At 41.8% G+C, this 27154-nt stretch overlaps 1 protein-coding gene across 1 annotated transcript in view; it reads left to right on the forward strand.

The window, feature by feature from the left end:
* Nucleotides 1–17360: 17360 nt before the first annotated feature.
* The window catches only part of SP6 (Sp6 transcription factor), a 120589-nt gene continuing 110795 nt past the window's right edge, over nucleotides 17361–27154 (forward strand). The window contains exon 1 of the mRNA XM_044090609.1: nucleotides 17361–17659. The gene's annotated coding sequence lies outside the window, so the exon portion shown is untranslated. The remainder of the gene's footprint in view (nucleotides 17660–27154) is intronic.

Genomic DNA, 27154 nt, shown 5'->3' on the forward strand with positions numbered 1-27154 from the left:
CTGCACCATACAGCAGCAGCAGTCACACTACCAGCTCAGGTGTCTATACCCTACAGTAGCACTGGTTACACTACCTGCCCAGGTTTTTGCACCATACAGCAGCAGTGGTCACACTACCAGCCCAAGTTTCCATATCATACAGCAGCAGTGGTCACACTACCTTCCCAGGTTTCTGTACAATACAGGAGTAGTGGTATTACTAGCTTCCCAGGATTCTGTACCATACAGAAGCAGTGTTCACACTAGTGCCTATGTTTCTGTACCATAAAGCAGCAGTGGTCACACTACCTGCCCAGGCTTCTGCATCATACATTAGCAGTGGTCACACTACCTGCCCAGGTTTTTTTACCATACAGCAGCAGTTGTTACACTACATGCTCAGGTTTCTGTGTCATAAAGCAGCAGTGGTTACACTACCCACCCAATTTCTGTACCATACAACAGCAACGATCACACTTCCTGCCCAGGTTTCTGTACCATACAGCAGCTGCGCACACTACCTGCCAAGATTTCTGTACCATACAATAGTAGTGCTCACACTGTCTGCCCAGGTTTCTCTACCAACATCAACAGTGGTCACACTCCCTGCCAAGGTTTCTGTACAGTACACAGCAGTGGTCACACTACCTGCCCAGGTTTCTGTATCATACAGCAGCAGTGGTCACAGTACCTGCCCATGTGTCTGTACCATACAGCAGCAGTGGTCACACTGCCAGCCCAGGTGTTTGTAACATACAGCAGCAGTGGTCACACTATCTGCCCAGGTTTCTGCACCATAAAGGAGCAGTGGTCACACTACCTGCCCAGGTTTCTGAACCATATAGGAGAAGTCATCAGACTAGCTGCCTAGGTTTCTGTACCATACAGCAGCAGCGGTCACCCTACCCATCCAAGTTTATGTACCATACAGCAGCAGTGGTCAAACTAGCTGCCCAGGTGTCTGTACCATACAGCAGCAGTGGTCACACTACTAGCCCAGGTGGCTGTATCATATACCAGTAGTGGTCGCACCTCCTAGCCAGCTGTCTGCACCATACAGCAGCAGTGGTCAAATTACCTGCCCAAGTTTCCTACAGCAGGAGTGATCACACTACCTGCCCATGTTTCTGTACCATACAGGAGCAATGGTCACACTAGCTGCCCAGGTGTCTGTACCATACAGGAGCACTAGTCACATTAGCTGCCTAGGTTTCTGTACCATACAGCAGCAGTGGTCGCACTAGCTGTCCAGGTGTCTCTACCATACAGCAGCAATGGTCACACTAGCTGCCCAGGTGTCTGTACCATACAGCACCAGTGGTCATACTACCTGCCCAGGCTTCTGCACCATACATTAGCAGTGGTCACACAACATGCCCAAGTTTATTTACCATACAGCAGCAGTGGTTACACTACATGCTCAGGTTTCTATGCCATAAAGCAGCAGTGGTTACACTATTCACCCAATTTCTGTACCATACAGCAGCAATAGTTACACTTCCTGCACAGGTTTCTGTACCATACAGCAGTAGTGGACACACTACCTGCCCAAGTTTCTGTACCATACAGCAGCTGCGCACACTACCTGCCAAGATTTCTGTACCATACAATAGTAGTGCTCACACTGCCTGCCCAGGTTTCTCTACCAACAGCAACAGTGGTCACACTCCCTGATGAGGTTTCTGTACAGTATACAGCAGTAGTCACACTACCTGCCCAGGTTTCTGAATCATACAGCAGCAGTGGTCACAGTACCTGCCCAGGTGTCTGTACCATACAACAGCAGTGGTCACACTACCAGCCCAGGTGTCTGTAACATACAGCAGCAGTGGTCACACTATCTGCCCAGGTTTTTGTACCATAAAGGAGCAGTGGCCACACTAGCTGCCCAGGTTTCTGTACCATATAGAAGTCGTCAGACTAGCTGCCTAGGTTTCTGTACCATACAGGAGCAATGGTCACACTAGCTGCCCAGGTGTCTATACCATACAGGAGCACTGGTCACACTAGCTGCCTCGGTTTCTGTAAGATGCAGCAGCAGTGGTCACACTAGCTGCCCAGATGTCTGTTCCATACAGCAGCACTGGTCACACTAGCTGCCCAGATGTCTGTACAATACAGCAGCAGTGGTCACACTACATGCCCAGGTTTCTGTACCATACAGCAACAGTGGTGACACTACCTGACCAATTTCTACACCATACAGCAGCAGCGATTACACTTCCTGCCCCGGTATCTGTACCACAGAGTAGCAGCGGTCACACTACCTGCCCATCTGTACCATACAGCAGCAGCAGTCAGACTGCCTGCCAACATTTTTGTACCATAAGCAGTAGTGGTGACACTGCCTGCCCACTTTTCTGTACCTACACTAGCAGTGGTCACACTCCCTGCCCAGGTTTCTTTACTGTACAGCAGCAGCAGTCACACTACCTGCCGAGGTTTGTGCACCGTACAGCAGCAATGGTCACACTACTTGCCCATATTTCTGTGCCATACAACAGCAGTGGTCACACTACTTGCCCAGGTTTCTGTACCATACAGCAGCAGTGGTCACACTAGCTGCCCAGCTGTCTGTACCATACAGCAACAGTGGTCACACTACCTGCCCAGGTTTCTGTACCAAACCGCAACAGTGGTCACACAACCTGTCCAGTTTCTGCACCATACAGCAGCAGTGGTCAAACTACCTGCCCATGGTTCTTCACCATACAGCAGCAGCAGTCACACTACCTGCACAAGTTTCTGTACCATACAGCAGCAGTGGTCACACTTCCTGCCCAGGGGTCTGTACCATGCAGCAGCAGTGGTCACACTACCAGCTCAGGTGTCTGTACCATACACCAGCACTGGTCACACTACCTTCCCAGATTTCTGTACAACACAGCAGTAGTGGGCACTCTACCTGCCCAATTTCTGCACCATACAGCAGCAGTGGTCGCACTACCTGCCCAAGTTCCTGTACCATATAGCAGCAGTTGTCACACAACCTGCCAATATTTCTGTACCATACACCAGTAGTGGTCACACTGCCTGCCCAGGTTTCTGTACCTTCAGCAGCAGTGGTGACACTACCTACCCAGATTTCTGTACCATACAGCAGCAGTGGTCACACTACCTGCCCACGTTTGGGTACTGTACAGCAGCAGTGGTCACACTACCTGTCCAGGTTTCTGTACCATACAGCAGCAGTGGTCACACTACCTGCCCAGGTTTCTGTACCATACTGGAGCAATCATCACACTACCTGCCCAGGTTTCTGTACAATACAGTAGCAGTGGTCAGACTAGCTGCCCAGGTGTCTGTACCATACAGCAGCAGTGGTCACACTACCTGGCAGGTGCCTGTACCATACAGCAGCAGTGGTCACACTACCAGCCCAGGTTTCTGTACCATACAGCACAAGTGGTAACACTAACTGCCCAGGATTTTGTGCCATACAGCAGCAATGGTCACACTACCTGCTCAGGTTTCTGTACCATACAGGAGCAGTGGTCAAAGTAGCTGCCTATGTTTCTCTACCATACAGCAGCAGTGGTCACACTAATTATGCTTATCAGCACAAGAGCACCTGTAGCATAACCATTATGTTTACAAGGACATGAGCAGCTGTTGCAGACCCATTATGTTTACAAGGATATGAGCACCTGTAATAGACCCATTACATTTACCAGGGCATGGACACCTGTAGCAGACCCATTATGTTTACAAGGACATGAGCACCTGTAGCAGACCCATTATATTTACTAGGACATCAGCAGCTGTAGCAGACCCATTATGTTTACAAGGACATGAACACCTGTAGCAGACCCATTATGTCTACAAGGACATGAGCACCTGTAGCACACCCATTATGTTTACAATGACATGATCACCTGTAGCAGACCCATTATGTTTACAAAGTCATGAGCACCTGTAGCAGGCCCATTATGTTTACAAGGACATGAGCACCTGTAGCAGACCCATTATGCGTACTAGGGCATGAGTACCTATAGCAGACCCATTATGTTTGCTAGGGCATGAGTACATGTAGCAGACCCATTATGTTTACTAGGGCATGACTACCTGTAGCAGACCCATTATGTTTACCAGCACATGAGCACCTGAAGCAGACCCATTATATTTACAAGGGCATGAGCACCTGTAGCAGACCCGTTATGTTTACTAGGGCATGAGCACATGTAGCAGACCCATTATGTTTACTACAGCATGAGTACCTGTAGCAGACCCATTATATTTACCAGCACATGAGTACCTGTAGCAGACCCATTATGTTTACTAGGGCATGAGTACCTGTAGCAGACTCATTATGTTTACCAGCACATGAGTACCTGTAGCAGACCCATTATATTTACAAGGGCATGAGTACCTGCAGCCGACCTATTATGTTTACCAGGGCATGAGCACCTGCAGCAGACCCATTATGTTTACTAGGGCATGAGCACCTGCAGCAGATCCATTAAGTTTACTAGGGCATGAGTACCTGCAGCAGACCCATTATGTTTACTAGAGCATGAGTACCTGTAGCAGACCCATTATGTTTACTAGGGCATGAGCACCTGTAGGAAACCCATTATGTTTACTATGGCATGAGCACCTGTAGCAGACTCATTATGTTTACTAGCATATGAGCATCTGTAGCAGACCCATTATGTTTACAAGGACATGAGCACCTGTAGCAGACCCATTATATTTACAAGGACATGAACACCTGCAGCAGACCCATTATGTTTGCAAGGATATGAGCACCTGTAGTAGACCCATTACATTTACCAGGGCATGAACACCTGTAGCAGACCCATTATGTTTCCAAGGACATGAGCACCTGTAGTAGACCCATTATATTTACTAGGACATCAGCAGCTGTAGCAGGCCCATTATGTTTACAATGACATGAACACCTGTAGCAGACCCATTATGTCTACAAGGACATGAGCATCTGTAGCACACCCATTATGTTTACAACAACATGATCACCTGTAGCAGACCCATTATGTTTACAAAGTCATAAGCACCTGTAGCAGACCTATTATGTTTAGAAGGAAATGAGCACCTGTAGTAGACTCATTATGTTTACCAGCACATGAGCATCTGTAGCACACCCATTATGTTTACAAGGACATGATCACCTGTAGAAGACCCATTATGTTTACAAAGTCATAAGCACCAGTAGCAGTCCCATTATGTTTTCAAGGACATGAGCTGTAACAGACCCATTTTGTTTACTAGCACATGAGCACCTGCAGCAGACCCATTATGTTTACTAGGGCATGAGTACCTGTAGGAGACCCATTATGTTTACTAGGGCATGAGTACCTGTAGCAGACCCATTATGTTTACTATGGCATGAGTACCTGTAGCAGACCCATTATGTTTACCAGCACATGAGCACCTGTAGCAGACCCATTATATTTACTAGGGCATGAACACCTGCAGCAGACACATTATGTTTACAAGGATATGAACAGCTGTAGCAGATCCATTATGTTTACTAGGGCATGAGCACCTGTAGCAGACCCATTATGTCTACAAGGACATGAGCACCTGTAGCACACCCATTATGTTTACAAGGACATGAACAGCTGTAGCAGACACATTATGTTTACTAGGGCATGAGCACCTATAGCAGACCCATTATTTTACAAGCACATGCACACCTGCAGCAGACCCATTATGTTTACTAGGGCATGAGTACCTGTAGCAGACCCATTATGTTTACTAGGGCATGAACTCCTGTAGCAGACCCATTATATTTACAAGGACATGAGCACCTGTACCCGACCCATTATGTTTACTAGGACATCAGCAGCTGTAGCAGATCCATTATGTTTACAAGGACATGAGCACCTGTAGCAGACCCATTATGTCTACAAGGATATGAGCACCTGTAGCACACCCATTATGTTTACAAGGATATGATCACCTGCAGCAGACCCATTATGTTTACAAAGTCATGAGCACCTGTAGCAGACCCATTATGTTTACAAGGACATGAGCACCTGTATTAGACCCATTACATTTACCAGGGCATGAGCACCTGTAGCAGACCCATTATGTCTACAAGGACATGAGAATATGTAACAGACCCATTATGTTTTCAAGAACATTAGCTGTAGCAGACCCATTTTGTTTACTAGTACATGAGCACCTGAACAGACCCATTATGTTTTCAAGGACATGAGCTGTAGCAGACCCATTTTGTTTACAAGCACATGAACACCTGTAGCGCACCCATTATGTTTACTAAGACATGAGTACCTGTAGCAGACTCATTATATTTACTAGGGCATGAGTACCTGTAGCAGACCCATTATGCTTACCAGCACATGAGCACCTGCAGCAGACCCATTATGTTTACTATGGCATAAGCACCTGCAGCAGACCCATTATGTTTACTAGGGCATAAGAACCTGCAACAGACCAATTATGTTTATAAGGACATGAGCACCTGTAGCAGACCCATTCTGTTTACCAGGACATCAGCACCTGTAGCAGACCCATTATGTTTACAAGGACATGAGCACCTGTAGCAGACCTATTATGTTTACCAGCACATGAGCCCCTGCAGAAGACCCATTATGTTTACCAGCACATGAGTACCTGTAGCAGACCCATTATGTTTACTAGGGCATGAACTCCTGCTGCAGACCCATTATATTTACAAGGACATGAGCACCTGTAGCCGACCCATTATGTTTACTAGGACATCAGCCGCTGTAGCAGATCCATTATGTTTACAAGGACATGAGCACCTGTAGCAGACCCATTATGTCTACAAGGATATGAGCATCTGTAGCACACCCATTATGTTTACAAGGACATGATCACCTGCAGCAGACCCATTATGTTTACAAAGTCATGAGCACCTGTAGCAGACCCATTATGTTTACAAGGACATGAGCACCTGTAGTAGACCCATTACGTTTACCAGGGCATGAGCACCTGTAGCAGACCCGTTATGTTTACAAGGACATGAGAACATGTAACAGACCCATTATGTTTTCAAGGACATGAGCTGTAGCAGACCCATTTTGTTTACAAGCACATGAACACCTGTAGCACACCCATTATGTTTACTAAGGCATGAATACCTGTAGCAGACTCATTATATTTACTAGGGCATGAGTACCTATAGCAGACCCATTATGCTTACCAGCACATGAGCACCTGCAGCAGACCCATTATGTTTACTAGGGCATGAGAACCTGCAACAGACCAATTATGTTTACAAGGACATGAGCACCTGTAGCAGACCCATTTTGCTTACCAGGACATCAGCATCTGTAGCAGACCCATTATGTTTACAAGGACATGAGCACCTGTAGCAGACCTATTATGTTTACCAGCACATGAGCCCCTGCAGAAGACCCATTATGTTTACCAGCACATGAGTACCTGTAGCAGACCCATTATGTTTACTAAGGCATGATTACCTGTAGCAGACCCATTATGTTTACTAGGGCATGAGCACCTGCAGCAGATCCATTATGTTTACTAAGGCATGAGTACCTGTAGCAGACCCATTATGTTTACTAAGGCATGAGTACCTGTAGCAGACCCATTATGTTTACTAGGGCATGAGCACCTGTAGCACACCCATTAAGTTTACTAAGGCATGAGTACCTATAGCAGACCCATTATATTTGCTAGGGCATGAGTACCTGTAGCAGAGCTATTATGTTTACCAGCTCATGAGCCCCTGCAGCAGACCCATTATGTTTACCACTGCATGAGTACCTGTTGCAGACCCATTATGTTTACTAGGGCATGAGAACCTGCAGCAGACCAATTATGTTTACAAGGACATGAGCACCTGTAGCAGACCCATTATATTTACAAGGACATGAGCACCTGTAGCAGACCTGCTATGTTTACAAGGACATGAACACCTGTAACAGATCTATTTTGTTTAGTAGCACATGAGCACCTGTAGCAGACCCATTATGTTTACCAGCACATGAGCACCTGCAGCAGACCCATTATGTTTACTAGGACATCAGCACCTGTAGCAGACCCATTATGTTTACAAGGAAATGAGCACATTTAGCAGACCCATTATGTTTACAAGGGCATGAGCACCTGTTGCAGACCCATTATGTTTACTAGGGCATGAGAACCTGCAGCAGACCAATTATGTTTACAAGGACATGAGCACCTGTAGCAGACCCATTATATTTACAAGGACATGAGCACCTGTAGCAGACCCGTTATGTTTACAAGGACATGAACACCTGTAACAGATCTATTTTGTTTAGTAGCACATGAGCACCTGTAGCACACCCATTAAGTTTACTAAGGCATGAGTACCTATAGCAGACCCATTATATTTGCTAGGGCATGAGTACCTGTAGCAGACCTATTATGTTTACCAGCTCATGAGCCCCTGCAGCAGACCCATTATGTTTACCACCACATGAGTACCTGTTGCAGACCCATTATGTTTACTAGGGCATGAGAACCTGCAGCAGACCAATTATGTTTACAAGGACATGAGCACCTGTAGCAGACCCATTATATTTACAAGGACATGAGCACCTGTAGCAGACCCGTTATGTTTACAAGGACATGAACACCTGTAACAGATCTATTTTGTTTAGTAGCACATGAGCACCTGTAGCAGACCTATTATGTTTACCAGCACATGAGCACCTGCAGCAGACCCATTATGTTTACTAGGACATCAGCACCTGTAGCAGACCCATTATGTTTACAAGGAAATGAGCACATGTAGCAGACCCATTATGTTTACAAGGGCATGAGCACCTGTTGCAGACCCATTATGTTTTGAAGGACATGAGCTGTAGCAGACCTATTTTGTTTACTAACACATGAGCACCTGTAGCACACCCATTATGTTTACTAAGGCATGAGTACCTGTAGCAGACCCATTATATTTACTAGGGCATGAGTACCTGTAGCAGACCCATTATGTTTACCAGGACATGAGCTCCTGCAGCAGACCCATTATGTTTACTAGGGCATGAGCACCTGTAGCAGACCCATTATGTTTACTAGGGCATGAGCACCTGCAGCAGACCCATTACGTTTACTAGGGCATGAGAACCTGCAACAGACCAATTACGTTTACAAGGACATGAGCACCTGTAGCAGACCCATTATGTTTACAAGGACATGAGCACCTGCAGCAGACCCATTATGTTTACTAGGACATCAGCACCTGTAGCAGGCCCATTATGTTTACCAGCACATGAGCCCCTGCAGCAGACCCATTATGTTTCCTAGGACATCAGCACCTGTAGCAGACACATTATGTTTACCAGCACATGAGTACCTGTAGCAGACCCATTATGTTTACCAGCACATGAGTACCTGTAGCAGACCCATTATGTTTACTAAGGCATGAGTACCTGTAGCAGACCCATTATGTTTACTACGGCATGAGAACCTGCAACAGACCGATTATGTTTACAAGGACATGAGCACCTGTAGCAGACCCATTATGTCTACAAGGACATGAGCACCTGTAGCAGACCCTTTCTGTTTAGTAGCACATGAGCACCTGTAGCAGACCCATTATGCTTACCATCACATAAGCTCCAATAGTATTTTATTTTAATTTAATTTGGATGCATGGTATTTCCCTTCTCCACCTCTGATTCCTGATTTACCCTGTGTTTTCCTTTCCTCTAACTGTATATTTTTTAAAAGTTCATTTTAATAGAACAGATCTAATGCTCAAGTCAGATTCACTGTACTAATTATTGACCTTTAAATAATAAGATCGAATGCTTTATAATCAGACTCTTTACTGATAACAACTCTGTGCATACATAACTGGAAATGTGTTTTGTAAAACAGGAAAATATGAATTATCTAAATCATACCATTTTACTCCCTGTAGCGTAAGTTATCAGCTGTACAGCATATAAAATTACTTAAAACAAATAATTCATGTTTAAATTTTTTTCAGCCTGGAACATAACTATGTAATGTATTTCAGAATATTATACTTTGAGTAAGATGTTATTTCACCTTTCATCTTTGCTTCCTATGTTTATTTCTCTGACTTCCCTCCATAGAAAGTCAGGAGAATGTTTATGTCTGTACCTGAAATGTCTTGCAAAAGGATTATTTCACTCTGTACTACAATAAAGTGCTCTAAAGCTAATACTTTCATGTTCCCAGACGTCTCTTCAAAATAATATCGTTCAGCTAAGTACAGCACCTATTAAAAATGCACTGAGCGACAAGTGTAGAACTGCTCTTTGCTTATCAGTAGCTTTTCAGATCTCTTTACAAAGTACTGTGATTCTGCAAAAGTGCCTGATATAAACCACACAGAAGCAGACAGACACACACACACACACACACACACACACACACACACACACACACACACACACACACACACACACACACACACACACACACACACACACACACGCACACACACACACGTGTATACACTCTAAAGGACAGCATATTGGTTGCAAATACATGTCATGTTCTGGGTGTCCTTGAAGCTTTAGGCTTCTCAACAACTTGTTAGCAGCAGACTGATAGTTATAATCATAATTAATTACCATAATGTTCTGTTTTAATAATAGTGTTTTGCCTTTCAATTACAGAGTCATACATCATGTAAGGAAGCAATGGAAGATATAAGGCATGTTTTCCAGTCCATCTACCACTCAAGTAAATAAATAAAAGTAAACCATGCATGTGGAGTTCTGAAATGCATCCCAGATTTATAGGATGCAGGTTATTTGCAACTCACTACCTTAACCCATGATGTTTAACTGGCAAAAAATAAATTGTTGCATCATGTAACTTTTTTCGCTACTTCTGAAGCTTTCTCTGCTATGATTTAACAAAAACACACATTTAAAGGAAATATTTCAGTAAGTCATGCTTAACACTAACTTAAATCCCAGGAAGAAACTATCATATTTCATGCTATAAAGGCTATATTTTGAATAAGATGTTCTTTCTAACCTCAAGTTTCACAGATATATGACTTCCATCCACAGAATGCCATCAGTAGTCTTTCAGGTTAGTTCCTGAAATGTCTTGCAGTGATATAACTTTCATCCTTTTTACACACTGAACTCGGAGATGTCCTAAAATTCATACTTCCTCATTCCTTTTGTTCCAATACATAAAAAAAGTTGCTACAAGTCAAGAACTGCCCCATATTTTCACAACCTGTGTTTGCTTCTGTTGACATGTGTATGTGGGTATATATATATATATATATATATATATATATATATATATATATATATATATAGAGTTCCCCTTCACAAAGTCGAACATTCAGAAACTCGAAATGCATATGGCCAAAGCCATATGCTCGAATTTCTGAAGCTCAACTTCATGAAAGGGAGCTGAAAAACAGAAAAACCTAACACAACAAAGTGTTTCTGCAGGGGGGCAAGCCCCCCCCGCACCCCCACACCCCCCACTACTTATTTATTCCAACTCCGAGATCGCACTACAGCGCAGAAAGGGAAATGTCCTGTTCTGCACTGTATGTCATTCCCCATTCACAGAGTCGAGCTTCCACAATTTCGAGGATATGGTCTCGACCATATGACTTTCGAGATTGTGGCCATTCGACTTTGTGAAGGGGAACCATATATATATATATATATATATATATATAGTAGTTATGTATTATTACAACCAGATTTCCGCACTGCCATAATTTAGTATGTGTGTGCAGAAACAGGTTGCAATAATATGTAAGTACCATATATAAATGTGTGCCTGTGTGTGTGTGTGTGTGTGTGTGTGTGTGTGTGTGTGAGAGAGAGAGACAGACACACACATACACACCAAAGTACCATTTAACATTATAGGAATCATTAATATGGATCATTATATAAAAAGTAGTTTTCCTGCGAAGGATGACCAAGTGTTGTGCAGTAGAATTATTTTGTATTCGCTGAAATACCAGATAATGCCTCTTTATTTAGGCTCTGAATTACCTTACATGGACAGATAGACTGACACATAGCATACATTCAGTGACCTGCTCACACTGACACAAATCAGTGTTCAGATGTGGTTGTAGAGCTTTGCTTTATAGGTACTATCCTTACCAAAGCACCTTCCAAAATGAATTCTAAACATGTCTCTTCCACCTATTCTTTGTCTAGTTTATCCTTAAATATTCTGTCATTGAAAAAAAAAGAATTCAGCACTGCATTCCAGCCATCTGAAATACCGTTCATTAACAGTCATGATGCTGTGAGCCATATCAAGTCTCTCTTTTGCATTAATATCCCATTTACTTCTTGGGCCAACTCCATAATCCACAGGGATAAAGTCATGACTGCAATCCATCTGATGCCAGATAGATTAGCAAACTGGGTGCAGGAGAATCCAATGGGGCCATGAAAAGCCAACAGTGGCATGTCCTTCCTGGAGGAGGTGGGAAGAGGTGATGTGGTCAGTGAAGCAGAAAGGATGATTGGGATATAAACAGCATACACAACAAATACTATATTCCTCCTAACACCTCTGTGAAATGCTTCTCATGGGAATTCTCCAAAAACTTTCCTAACCTCAATTAGTACCCTTTCATAGCATTGTGTTTCTTCACAGTTCAGCTGCCAAGTTTTTAGATTTCATATCCATAGTTAAGCTTTTGGTGCATTTAGTATTGTTTTTAATCTCCTTAACAAATTATTTCTCAAGTCTAAGCAATGTGTTAATACTCTGTTCTGGCATAACTTTATTTATGCTTCCCAACTTTTCTTCATCAAAATACAACTGGGCAAGGTACATGGCATAGGCTGAGACTTGAAACTCAAAGTGAAAAACACACTAAAAAAAGTTTAGTATTTTATTTAATATGTGTGGGGTATAGAGCATCATGGAATAATACAGATTTATTATTCCAAATACCACTATTTGATGTGGGCAAATGTAATTTCCTATAGTACAGGCCATGTTTGAAGTTAAAATTCTGATACTTAAAAGTAAATGCTATTGACTTACTAGATAGGTACAGTTTTTATGTAAATGATTAGTTTAATTTTTGAAATTTAATACCGATAACATGGCAGATAAAAGGGTAGTTTAACCTTTTAATCCAGTAACCTGCTATTGCTGTTAGAAGTAATTAGAATTTAGATATGAAGTTGGTGAAAACAAACTCAGGTCAATAGTATAATTCATTGGCCATTATATTTTACTAACAGAAAATTAAGTGACACAATAAACTTATACATTAGTTTCGTATGATTAAACATTTTATTGTACTCAAATGCGTGTCAACAAATCAATTAGTTACAGACAGAAGTACAATTCTGGATGCGGTTTAATTTATATAATTACACTGTTTGTTATTCTCTAATTAACCTGTTTATTATTATACAAGAGCAGAGCAGTACAAGTACATTCTTCTCAAATAAAACTCTGTTAACACTAAATGGTCTTAAAAGTCTTAGAAGGAAACAGGAAAGGAGGAAGACAGTAAAGGAAATGCATATGAAATTGTTTAGAGACAGAGTTTTATGTCATTATCCTTGGTAGTAAAACCAGATTGCCTATACCGGGATTTGTTTGTGCAACTCTTTAGCAAAAGACTCTACCATAGCATCACATTGCAAAACTTGACAGCAATATTAGAATAAGATAGCTATTTTAGATGTGGCCTGATTTTATAAGTAGTCTTTCTATATAATGTTTATTTATATAAGAAAATTGCAATACAGTGATATAAAATGAGTATGTCCAAAATGCTACAACTATAGAGAACTTCCACAGATCTCTTGAATAGCAGTTCCAAATTTCAATTTATCAAAGCATTTTTTTGGTAAATATTGTAACACCATATTAAAATTTATATTCTCTTTAAACTGTATACAGATAGATTTTGAATATCTTGAAGAAATTATTAGGTTAAAACTGATGCCTGACATACCTCTCAACTGCCCAGACTTTTGCAGAATATACAGCTATTTGCCTAATATTTTAGGTCTCATAAAATTGTGGTTCTCTGGAAAATCACTGGCAAATCATTGTGGACTGAAGTCAAAAAATAATGGCAGACATTTTCTAAAGTCTTGTAAAGTGTGATAAGCAATTCAGCGACCTGAGCATAAAGGCCGCTGATGAAAACATACGTTTCCCATACCTATCCATCATCCGGGACTCCTTGTTAGGTGGATGGACAGAAGAGGAAGTTTCTGCAAGTTCCTTCTCGGTGGCTGCTGCCACCACCATAGCATCAACAGACACTCCTTTTGAAAGAAATGGTTTATCTTCAGGGGCAGTTATAAATTTATTGGGCCTCCACGGAAGTGGTTCCACGGTTTCTGGAGAGCTCCACGCCTTTCAACTTACTACAGCTAAAAGTGGGTCAAAAGGTGGAGACACCCAAGAGGTGAAGGGTCAGGAACCAAAAGCATCCAGGTACACGGACTTGTCCCCTTAATGGGCAAGGGACTTCCAGTTACTCCTCTGTCTAAGGATTTCCAGGATGTCTGAAAAAGAGACATCCTCAGAGGGGGACCATGGGGACCCATCTGACTCCTCCAAGTCTGTGTCTGAGGTGACGGACTCAGGGGAGTCCAAATGCTTCCTCTTGCACTTTTTCTTCTGAGGAATCTCCTTTGAGGCATGCTCAGGGGAGGTTTTGGAAGAGGTGGGGTCACCCAATGGGGCATCCTGGGGCATAGGTTCCCTACGCTTGGGGTGGAGGGGAGATTCTGAGGCAGACACTGGTATAGAAGGGGAAGAAGCCAATGGAGCCGAGGGTGGAGCGGTCTCATCAGACAGCACACTCCTCATCACCTCGAAGGCAACACGGTCATGGACAGAGAGAGACTCCTCCTCCGAAGAACCTGCAGACCTCCTCCGAACCAAGGGTGATGCCTCTGAGGCTGATGTAGGAGCCAAGCTTACCTGTGCCAAAGCACCAAGTGGGAGACGGGGGTCGGACAAGGGTCCAATGCCACTCACCCCCTCAAAGCCGAAAAGAGAGCATCGGCCCCCAGATCCCTCGACAGGCCAAGGTATCGAGGAGATCAGAGCAGTGGTCAGAACTGACAAACCTAGGGTTGTCAGAACTGATGGTTCCACCACCATGACTTCCATGCACTCTGGCTCCAAACTGGATGCAGTCAGAGGAGGAATCGATGAAAAGATTGGTTGGGTAGAAGGCACCACTTCCTTCTGTGCTGGGCTCGACAACAATTTTGCAAAAACTGGTGTCTTGAGCAGCCTCTTCACAACCCTCTCTACATCATCATCCAAAAGGCTCCTGAATGACCAAGAGGTGAGAGAATGTGCAGAAGAACAGTGACTACCTGACACAGATTGCAAAATGGGAGACTATGGAACAGATCTCTCAGGCTCCAAGGAAGGGGACCTAGATCTTTTGTGAGTCTGGGATGGCGCCGAGACTGCTGATGGAGCTGCCAGAGAGAGTCTTATTGGAGCCAGCTGTCCACTCCAAAGGTTCGGAAGACTTGTCTTTAGATTTGGTCGGCACGGAGGACGGAGCCAAAAAAGATCCAGGTTTATCGTTATGTTTTTTTGCAGGCTGAGTTTCCCCAGACCCAGCTTCAAAAGAGGTTTTTAAGAAACCTCACAGAATAAGTTTGTTTCATCTCTCCTGCAGGACTTGTGCACTAAAGCCAGGACAGATAGAACAAGTGCATTTGAACAGTCCCTAAACAGTACACGCAACTCGTGTGCCCATCCATAAAGAACATTTTTTTGGCAACATGAGTCACATTTTTTAAACCCTGATGGTTTTGGTTCCTTGGACATGGTAAAGTACCTGAAACAACAATAAAGCTAAAATACTTAACTGACAACAAACACAGCTTTTTTTTTTTTTTAACAAGAGAAGGAAAGAGGAGGTAGCCTGTAAGTTAAACAGCAACTTCCCCTAAGGAAAGAAGAGCCTCTAACTAAAACAGCTTCTCCTTAAAGTAGAAAGGAGGAACAGAAAAAGGGGAAAGCCCTCTAACTTAAACGAGCTGCTGACAGGGATCACAAAGGCAATGTAGGCTCATGGAAATGACAGCTACAACAAAAACAACAACAAACAACTGAAGGTTTTAGAGAAGGTAGTAGAATATAAGGAAAGTTAGACTAATGCTACGGTATACAAAAAGCTATCTGAAAACTGTCACAATATTCACAAATTAGCACAAGAAAAAAACTACTTACTCTGAGCCAGCAGAAGACAATCTCGATGCTGCAAGTGGCAAACGAGATCTGGGTAGCTACCACTAGGCATGTTGGGATAAGGGTTAGCCTTGAGCCAGTTAAGACTTTTCGAGCTATAGTATGGGGCTGAGTCAGAGCCGTGTTCAGCTCCGAACCCAAACAGAAAGAAGGAAGGCGAGATAGGGTCAACATAACATTTGTGGTTTTCTGGAAAATCACTGGCAAATCATTGTGGACTGAAGTCAGACAATAATGGCAGACATTTGAGTTTCAGATGCACATCCTTTAGAAAATTCATGCTAATGCAAAACCTGTTATTCTATTACCTTTCTACGCTTGTAAGAGCAATATTTAAAAGTGTTCCTATTTTTAGGCCATTGCCCCCCATTATTTGTGGCTTTGTCCAGATTTCTTACTCTAAGAAGTTAAGCTGTATGTATGACCTGCATTCTGATAAATTAAAGTTTATATTCCTGTCTTGCAAGAACCCATACCCCAGTTCCCACACATAGTAATCCTTTATGAACATAATTTAAAATTCATTTAAAACTCCTTACTACTTCTAAAAAACAGCCTTTATAATTCCCACACAAAGCAATATTTGTCACCCAAGGCTTAATTCCCTCCTCCAAGACTACTAGCCTTTCTGCCCTTTTTCAGCTTTCAGCAGTCTCATTTCACCCACATCACCATTACAGGTAGTTTTACTAGATCACTGCCCTTTATTTGGCTGTACTAGAAACATATAAACAATTCTTTATTACAAAACTTTCTCCAAATCTGCCTCATTTGTACCCATTTCCTATATGTTGTCATACATTCCTGCCTCTTATGCAAGTTCTCTGCTTCAAACGTGTTATTTATATCAGGATGTGCATTCATACAAAGCTCCCAAGTTGTTATGCAGCTAACGTGGAATTTGTTCAATACAAAATACATGCATTTATAGTTATGAAGTCAATCGTGATACACATTCTGAATTCAAGTAGGCGGTTAAACTTCATTACTGAGAAAAGGATAAAATTGGTTGCTGCAGGGACATAACACATCCAGTGCCAGATAGCAGTAAAAACATTAATACATTTTGTAGGGAATGCGCCGGGACCCCCTTGTGGATGAATACAAGAGGTTGTCCCTCCACAGGATGTACAGTCTGTCTGCAATTAACGTAGGGCAGGTAGGGCTGTGAAGGGAGGAGTCCTGGAAGGAACAAAAAGCTGCAAGGCAAACTATGTGCCACCAAAGTAACTGCAGAGGATCACGATGCCACATGGAAGCATAACAGGATAGGAGACCCAGAATCTCACCTCTGCAATTCTGGGCATGGATGAAGGCAGATGCAGAAATACCTGCTACCTATGAGGAAGCAACGGCTCTTCTTGAAGAGGATAACTAATCTATGTTTGTGTATTTAATTGGTCTTTTCTCGTTCCTTTTATCAAGTCCCTTCGCTATTTCGAGTCGAATGAGTTGCAAACTGTATGCGCCTGTCAAGAATTAGGACTACCCTGGCAAGCAAATCGTGAAGGTGGGTAAATCGTGGGCATTGCTTTGGGGCTGGAATTATGTATACCCACATATAATTACAAAGGGGCCTTGTTTTTAATTAAGACAGCTTAGTTATGAGGATTGTCATTTCATCCGCTGCTCACAGCTTAGCTGACAGCTTGGATAAGGTTGAAACTGGGACATTTTTTTTTCACTTTTGCTTGAAGTCTGTGTAGCAGCCAGGACAAAGGATGTGCAAAAAGTATTTTCACGTAATTACCAATAAAGTCTCGGTTATAGGATAGTAATTGTTTCTTTTATTTATATCGTTTAGGGTAGTGCTACATTCTGGTATAGCGTCATCCATCCACCCATCCAGAGCCCCCTTTCCCATTTGTGCACAGGGGTCCCAGACACAAGGTTCTCCCGCCGGGGGGCTTTGCAGCACCATGGGGAACGTTAGATATTAGTTAGTCCTCCTAAGACATCGGGGCATTTCGTCATATTTTTGCAATACTCAGAGAAAAGTTAGAAACTAATTTCTTCGTAAGACATAAGGGCATTTACCACCTTCAGACTCTTACCAAACTCTAGCTGCAGTTTGGATAAGCAGTCCTACACCGAGGGTAACGATTCTACATGCATCTTGTCAGTCACCTTTGTGAGATTTATATTCCAATCCGAAAATTAATATCCTTCTAGACAGAAATCATAAACATTTTAAATTATGCAATTAGATAATGGCCATCTCAGGGCGCATTGTAGAAGCCTTCAACTCATTCATCGACTGCACAAATGGTGCGTTTGACACCAGGTTGGGCACAGAGATCACTCGCTGCGGCTTTTTGTACCCCCTTTGAGGGAGGGAACAACAAGTTGTGCCCAGTTCAATGTTTAAAGCACCAGAAATCTCTTTGAGAGCTCAGATGGTTAAATGTCCGTGGCCGAGGCTAGTAGCACATGAATAATGAGTTGGAACGTTCATCCTTTCAGATTATGGTAGTTTACAGAAATACTAGATTGAAATTTGCATGTGTTAGAAATGAAATACTGTTCGTTATTTATTTATTCCAGTTTCTAACCGGGTAGAACACATCACAAGTGGCTTATTTCTGTCTCAGCCCAGAGAGAATTTACATTTAAATTTCTCTCTAAGTGTGTGCGTGCGTGTGTGTAAAACAGCAGCTGGGGCACATTTGTCCCTTATTTAAACGGAAGTAATGTTTAATCGCCAGCTACATTTAGTCTGGTGAAAATAAAACTATTCTGAAAATCCAACAACAAAAAAGTTAACTGTTACCAGATTCTGTAAAACATTCACACAATTTCCTCTACATACCTGTCAACCTTCCACCTCCAAAATGAGGAACCCTACCTCTCATAATGTGGAAAAAAAAGGGGCAAACTATGCATGCTCACATATGGTTAAATGTAATACTTTACAACTTTTATTTTGACGAAGTAATATGATTCTGTACTATTTACCATGGATGTAAGTTAAAAATACCTAACACTGATTTTTCTGACAGACCCTTTCAAAGTGGAACTGCCAGGAACATGGACTTTTGAGACCCAAAATGAGGAACACTCCTCCTGGTGAGGTACACTTGAGAGGTATGTTCATGTCTGTCCCATATAAATGTTTTGGTGTTAAGGTCTAGCAAATAATTGAGGATTACAACTAACACAGTTTCGGCCTTGTTATACTTCAGAAAATGAATGTAAATGCTGTTGTTGTAGTAATATTCGGTATCGCTTAAAACCACCCTTTGTTCCTCCTTGGCTTTGTCCTTGAAATACTTTCATGCTGGGGTGTATGATGTTAAAAATCATCAGTTCCCTCAGACAATTAAATAAGGTTGTGTTAAATGTGTAATAAGACATAATAATTGTTGCACCTTGTACAATCTGAGCTCAGAAACAACCAGTAATTCAGGAGGAATAAGCTTCACTAGCCTCTAATCTGCAAACACACAGACTGAGACAGAGACACACACACACACACACACACACACAAACCGGCACACACACACAAACCGACACACACGCACACACACACACACACACACACACACACACACACACACACACACACACACACACACACAGTCTGTCCACAGCACTTCTCTTTGCTGTTCAGCAAATTCATGGCTGACAGGTAAACTAAACAGAAAGTAACAAAGGTCTGCTGCTCACAGCTGTTTAGAAAGTGGTAGTGGCTTCAGGTTTCAATCAAAAGCTGAAAGATACAGGGCAGGTTTTGTATAATACCTTGAATAATACCTTGCATGACTTTTAGTAACCTAAAATATTTTTAAACAACCACACTGTTTTCCTGTGAAGTTTCAACAACTCCATTCTTATTTCAAAGTTGTGCTGCTGTTTTTTTTTTTAATTCTCTCTCATAAGGGAAGGCTGGGATTAGTTTACAGCAACAATATTTCTATTTCAGCAGTAACATAAAAGGCAGGGCACGTTTGCTTTCTAATCTGTCTGAGCCCTACCATGGTTTTTCTCTAATATCCTGGGTTTGAAATAGATTTCATGCATGTACTACAAGATGTAATACCTACAGAGGATGGTAGGGTGTACAGGAAAACTGCACACAAAAAGCAGATTCTAAATTTGAAAAAAAATATGTATACTCCTAACAAAAAATACTAAAGAGTTTTATAACAACAAGGTCAGGTAACCTCAGCAGTGTTTGCATGTGATAGCCGGTAAGCACAGGAGCTGTTACAAGAGTTAAGAAAATGGTTAGTGTCCCTCAAAGAATTGTTTGATCAAAAGGTGTGACAGGGAGGAAAGAGGTATATGGGAACATATTGTTTAGGTGTAATGAGTTGACACACTTTAAAATTCCCTGCAGACTATTCTGCCAGAATTACTGGGTGAGCAAATTAGTGTAACTATGGAATTGACTTTTTTAAGCTGTGATACAGAATCAACATTGCCTAGACATAGTAAAGCCTTGCTGAGTTTAATTCTGGTGGCTGCCAGAAAAGCAATTACTAGAACATGGAAATCATGGTGTAAACCAACAGTACTAGAAGTAGTGAATATAGTAACAGGAAGTGAGATCTTTAGAAAATGGTAGGAGCAAATTACACAGGAAAGAACTGGGAATTGTGGGAAGAATGCATGCAGAATAATGTTTTGGAGGATGAATGTGGTTTAATGGAAGGCAGGAATTGAATGAGCTGTTGAAATATTTGATTGACAGTGACTGTATAGATTATACAGTATAATCCTGCTATAATGAACTTCAGACTATATCCAGAGGTGGTCTTGTCACACACAAATGCATACCTACAGGGCTCCTTGCTATGATGCTGCATCTTAGCATGTACAGTAGGTCAATGGAGGTATTCATTTATGATGTCTACACAGAAGGGAGGAGGGTAGGGCCACTCTGGATACATGGATAGGGCAAGGGGTCCAAAACTGTCAACAAATGCTATAATATTTCTACATGTGCATTACTGTAATGTATTACTGATAAGCAAAGTAATCAGCTGGTTTCTTCTCCACTGCATTTCTTTCTGCTGTTTTAGCCACATATGCATCTAATTTGCCAATTCAAGTCAGCAGGACATCTGACTGAGCTGTGTCACTGGTGTTATGTTCAATGTAACCTTGCAACATTGTCAATGCCATGCTTGCTTCAGGTGTTAATGGTGGAGGTGCCACTGGAACCTCATCATCACCAGTGACATAGACATATGTGCACAATCAACACCTGAAGACTTCACCTTAACTTCTGCTACAATGTCCTTGCTCAGTCAGTACAGGCACTGTCTGGACCCATCAACTACAAGAAATTCTGCCAGTGATGTATTCTGGTCCAGGAAATGCAGTTCTTTCAGTCATTCAAAAATGTTGTCACAGTCAGGGGCAGCTGTAGAGCTAGATGGTTCTGGATGATCATTCATGGGCTGAACGTTTTTGACAAACCCTGGCTTTTTAAAATAATTGCTGACTGTAGTAGCTGTTATGTCATTTTCCCAAACTGAACATGACCAATGCAGACTCTGGAGTACATCAACTGCAAAACTGTCTGGATGGCTGTTCTCAATGGCCATGACAAGTTTGCAAGCAGCAACAGCAGCAGCCAGCACTTCATATCAGCAAAACCATTTATTTAATATTGTTTCATTAAGAAACAGGCCAGTTTTGGCAACTTCATGCCTTCATCAGTGTTCGTGGTGGTGGTGCTGCATTAGCGTTGTCGCCTCACAGTAAGACACTGTCCAGTTCGATTCTCAGCTAGAGCATCTTCTGCATGGAGACATGTGTGAATGGGCGTACCTTCATTGAAGGTTTTGCATCAGGGCTGGTAACTCGGCACGTAAAAATCAACTACCAATCATTAGCGGACCGGAGTTCCGCTGTGGCGACCCCTAACTGGGAAAAGCCGAAAGACGCAATGCCTTCATCAGTGCTAAACACTGATGAAGGCATGAAGTTGCTGTAACCGGTCTGTTAAACACTGATGAAGGCATGAAGTTGCCGAAACCGGTCTGTTAAACACTGATGAAGGCATGAAGTTTACAAAACTGGTCTGTTAAACACTGATGAAGGCATGAAGTTACAGAAATTGGTCTGTTAAACACTGATAAAGGCATGACGTTGTCGAAACCAGTCTGTTAAACATTGATGAAGGCATGAAGTTGCCCAAACTGGTCTGTTCTTTAATGAAATAATATTAAATAAATGGTCTTGCTGATTTGAAGTGCTGGCTGTGGTTGTTTGGATTCATCATCTTCCCTTTGCACTTGACTGTACCTGCACAGACTTTTGTATTCCATGACAAGTTTCTCCAAAAGTCACTTTTTGTACAGAACTGTAAAGTTCTGGATAATTCCCATGTCACACGGCTGAAGCTGGTGGTACAGCTGAGTGGCAGAAAGTCCAGTTGTATTGTTTTAAGTTGTTGGACAACAGCTGGATCATGTGCACTACAGTTATCAATGATCATCAGTACCAGCCGGATCATGAGCACTACAGTTATCAACAATCATCAGTATCATCTGGATCATGTGCACTACAGTCATCAACGATCATCAGTACCAGCTGGATCATGTGCACTACAGTTATCAATGATTATCAGTACCAGCTGGATCATGTGCACTACAGTCATCAACGATCATCAGTACCAGCTAGATCATGTGTACTGCAGTTATCAACGATTATTAGTACCAGCTGGATCATGTGCACTACAGTTATCAACGATTATTAGTACCAGCTGGATCATGTGCACTACAGTTATCAACGATTATCAGTACCAGCTGGATCATGTGCACTACAGTTATCAATGGTCATCAGTACCAGCTGCATCATGAGCACTACAGTTATCAATGATCATCAGTACCAGCTGCATCATGTGCACTACGGTTATCAACGATCATCAGTACCAGCTGGATCATGTGCACTACGGTTATCAATGGTCATCAGTACCACCTGGATCATGTGCACTACGGTTATCAATGGTCATCAGTACCACCTGGATCATGTGCACTACGGTTATCAACGATCATCAGTACCAGCTGGATCATGTGCACTACAGTTATCAATGGTCATCAGTACCACCTGGATCATGTGCACTACAGTTATCAATGATCATCAGTACCAGCTGCATCATGTGCACTACAGTTATCAATGATCATCAGTACCACCTGGATCATGTGCACTACAGTTATCAATGGTCATCAGTACCAGCTGCATCATGAGCACTACAGTTATCAATGATCATCAGTACCACCTGGATCATGTGCACTACAGTTATCAATGATCATCAGTACCAGCTGGATCATGTGCACTACGGTTATCAATGATCATCAGTACCAGCTGGATCATGTGCACTACGGTTATCAACGATCATCAGTACCAGCTGGATCATGTGCACTACAGTTATCAATGATCATCAGTACCAGCTGGATCATGTGCACTATGGTTATCAATGATCATCAGTACCAGCTGGATCATGTGCACTACAGTTATCAATGATCATCAGTACCAGCTGGATCATGTGCACTACAGTTATCAATGATCATCAGTACCAGCTGGATCATGAGCACTACAGTTATCAATGGTCATCAGTACCAGCTGCATCATGAGCACTACAGTTATCAATGATCATCAGTACCAGCTGGATCATGTGCACTACGGTTATCAACGATCATCAGTACCACCTGGATCATGTGCACTACAGTTATCAATGATCATCAGTACCAGCTGGATCATGTGCACTACGGTTATCAATGATCATCAGTACCAGCTGGATCATGTGCACTACAGTTATCAATGATCATCAGTACCAGCTGGATCATGTGCACTACAGTTATCAATGATCATGAGTGCATGCCATTTTTCCTTCACAAATTTTCTGTCCAATCCTATCAACCACTTGCTGAACAGACTGCCAGTCACCTGTGCTTTGTGGTTGCTTATGTACTGCAATTGTACTGACTTCACACCCTTGAAACAGCATGGGTTGGCAGACTTATTGATGGCTAACAGCTGTAGCTTTTCAGATCCATACATATTCACAGCAAACAATAAAGTAAGACACTCTTTATGTCTCTTGCCGCCATGGCAGGTGTCTCCTTTGAATGTCATCGTGTGATCCGGCAACATCTTAAAGAACAAACCAGTTTTGTCAGCATTGAAGATGTTATGTTCATCATATTGGCCTAGCAGTTGTGGCAGTTTATTTTGCAGACAGTCCTTGGTCAATTCTTGCAGTACAGACCCCAATTCTTCACTCAGAATGTGGAAGATAACAGCTGGCATTTCTTAAACAGATCCAACCAGCCATCACTGCAGTTAAAGTCTCTGTGACCAAGTTCATGGGCAAAACTAGCCACCTTCTCTTTTAATATTGTACCAGACACAGGTGCACCAGCTGAACATGCTGGCTTTAACCAGAGGAAAAGAGCATCTTCGATGTCATCATATGTAGATGGCTGCATTTTCTTGCTACTGTCAGCAAACTGCCTGGAGGATTTGTATTTCCCACAGTAAATACAAATATCACTAACTGTCGACTTACTAAGACCATAGTCACATATGAGTCAGCCTGTGCTTTGTTTTTGTTTTCTATTAAAATGACAATATCATGTTTTAACTCGAGTTATTTAACTCCTCTTTGAACTAGCTGAGTTCTCTGCCATTTCATAAAAAACAGTTCACACATGTAAATGATGCAAATGCGTATTCCGCTATAAGCGAATAAGACAAGCCTATTAGCAGTCCAGTATAAGCGAAATTCCCTTATAAGCTAGTTTGTTATAACCAAAGCCTTTTCTTCATATTAATGTGAGTGTGCAGCCAGGTCCTGTAGACCTTCTCCACTATAGCCAAATCTCCATTATAACTAAGCCCATTATAACAAGATTCAACTGTATGTGATGTATAATGTTTGCATAGATTATATTTGATGCATAATGTTTGCAGCTGAAAATATGTCAATATGGTTTGTTTTCACTTATATAAATATATGATTGTCTATGTTGTAAGTAATAGTTCCATAAAGATGCTTCTTGTATAAAAAAATGTACTCCTTTTCCAAAAATGCTAACTTTGTTATTTATTTATTTATGTTACATTTCTTTACCGGGATGGTCCGACTGGGTGCAAGCCCATTTTCAGTGGAGGCCTAGGGAGAAAAGCTGTTTAGCACAGATAAAAAAAATTGAGATTCACAAGCAAAATTCATAGCGTTACAAAACAAGTTACAAAAGTAATATAAGCAAAAGAGTGAAAACCTACATAGTTATTGAGTATACAGTTTTGGAGGTGTAAGAACAAAGTTATTTATAGTAGTAGTTACACAGGCATGTAAAGTACTAGCTATGATGTAATATCAGGTTGTATCAACAAAGCATTAAAGTCCTGTTTTGTGACAGAATCATGTCATTTCACTCTACAGCTTCAACGACCTGTTTAAGTGCCTGATTCAATCATTGAATTTCATACGTTAAGCAGGATTGACCTTTTATCAGGTTTAATAAACAATTTAAAGAAAATACAGCAAGCAACCAAGAGAACAGGAACTCCGCTGTTAAAATGCACTTTCAATCTCAATAAAATATTTTTAAAAATTATTCCACACTCATTTGCACATCTGACAACATCACACACCTACAAAAAATATTCAGGAAGCTTTAACAGAAAATGAAACATGGCTTTGTAATATTCAACTCAAGCTCAACCCTAAAAAAAAAAAAAAACTACTACTGTTACTGCTACTGCTGCTACTACTACTACTACTGCTGCTACTGCTACTGCTACTGCTACTACTACTACCACTACCACTACCACTACCACTACTACTACTACTACTGCTACTGCTACTACTACTACTACTACTGCTACTGCTACTACTACTACTACTACTACTACTGCTACTGCTACTGCTACTGCTACTGCTACTGCTACTGCTACTACTACTGCTACTGCTACTGATACTGCTACTGCTACTACTACTACTGCTACTGCTACTGCTACTGCTACTGCTACTACTACTACTGCTACTGCTACTGCTACTACTCTTTTTCTCAAATCCTCTGGTATGAATACAACCATTGAAGTTACATCTCATAGCAAATTATTAGGGATTATAGTTGATGATAATCTTAAATTTGACGTGCATATAAAAAATTGCATAAGAAAAATTCATCAAAATGAGGGATGCTTTATACAACAAAAAACGTTCTCATTGCTACAACTAAAGCCGCACTTGCCACTATGTATGTCTTCCCCACCCTTCTTTATGGTGGTCCCAACCTAACAAACGTTCTGTCATAACAAAAATCAAAACTTGAACAATGTTTTAACAAAGTTGCTAAATTTGCAGCAAATACCCCTTTCAGAATCCACCAATGTATAAGACTAAAAATCCTAAATTGTTTAGAACTACCCCATCAGCTAAGATATACACAACTTTTTACCACCTGTAAACATTATCCAGAATTCATCTGCTTGCCCAGCACTAAATAACATTCTACACAATCATGTTCCTGGTCAGTTATTATCATCCAATGACCAAAAACTCCTGTCTGTCCACAAACCTCTCAAATCTGCTGGGCAATGTCTATACTTGCACCATGGTGCTAAGGCCTGGAACTCCTTATCTCTCTCCATCAGGTCAATACCCTTCGTCCCATCCTTCAAAACCTTTCTGAAAGACATATTTGCCAAAAGCTGGCTCTGTTCTTGCTCAACACCAGGATAAACTAGATCCCTAAGTGTGGAGAAATGCCTATTCATACCTTACACCTCCTTACTCTCCCTTCTTCACTCACTTCCTTACTTCTATCAGTTTCTCTCCCCAGCTTTCTCTTTAAATATAGCATAAGTATGTTGTTCTCTCACATATTTCATATTACAATTCATGTTTGTATTAAACCAACTTTAATTTCTCTATAAACTGTCTAAAATTTCTCTATAACTGTTAAATTATTGTCACCCCATGTCCATGATACATCCATTTGCACTTCTTGAGTCACCCTGTATCCCTGATGCAGCTCTCTCT

This window comes from Protopterus annectens, chromosome 13.part0 (assembly GCF_019279795.1).
Source record: "Protopterus annectens isolate FY-2018-M chromosome 13.part0, PAN1.0, whole genome shotgun sequence".
NCBI classification, from domain to species: domain Eukaryota; kingdom Metazoa; phylum Chordata; order Ceratodontiformes; family Protopteridae; genus Protopterus; species Protopterus annectens.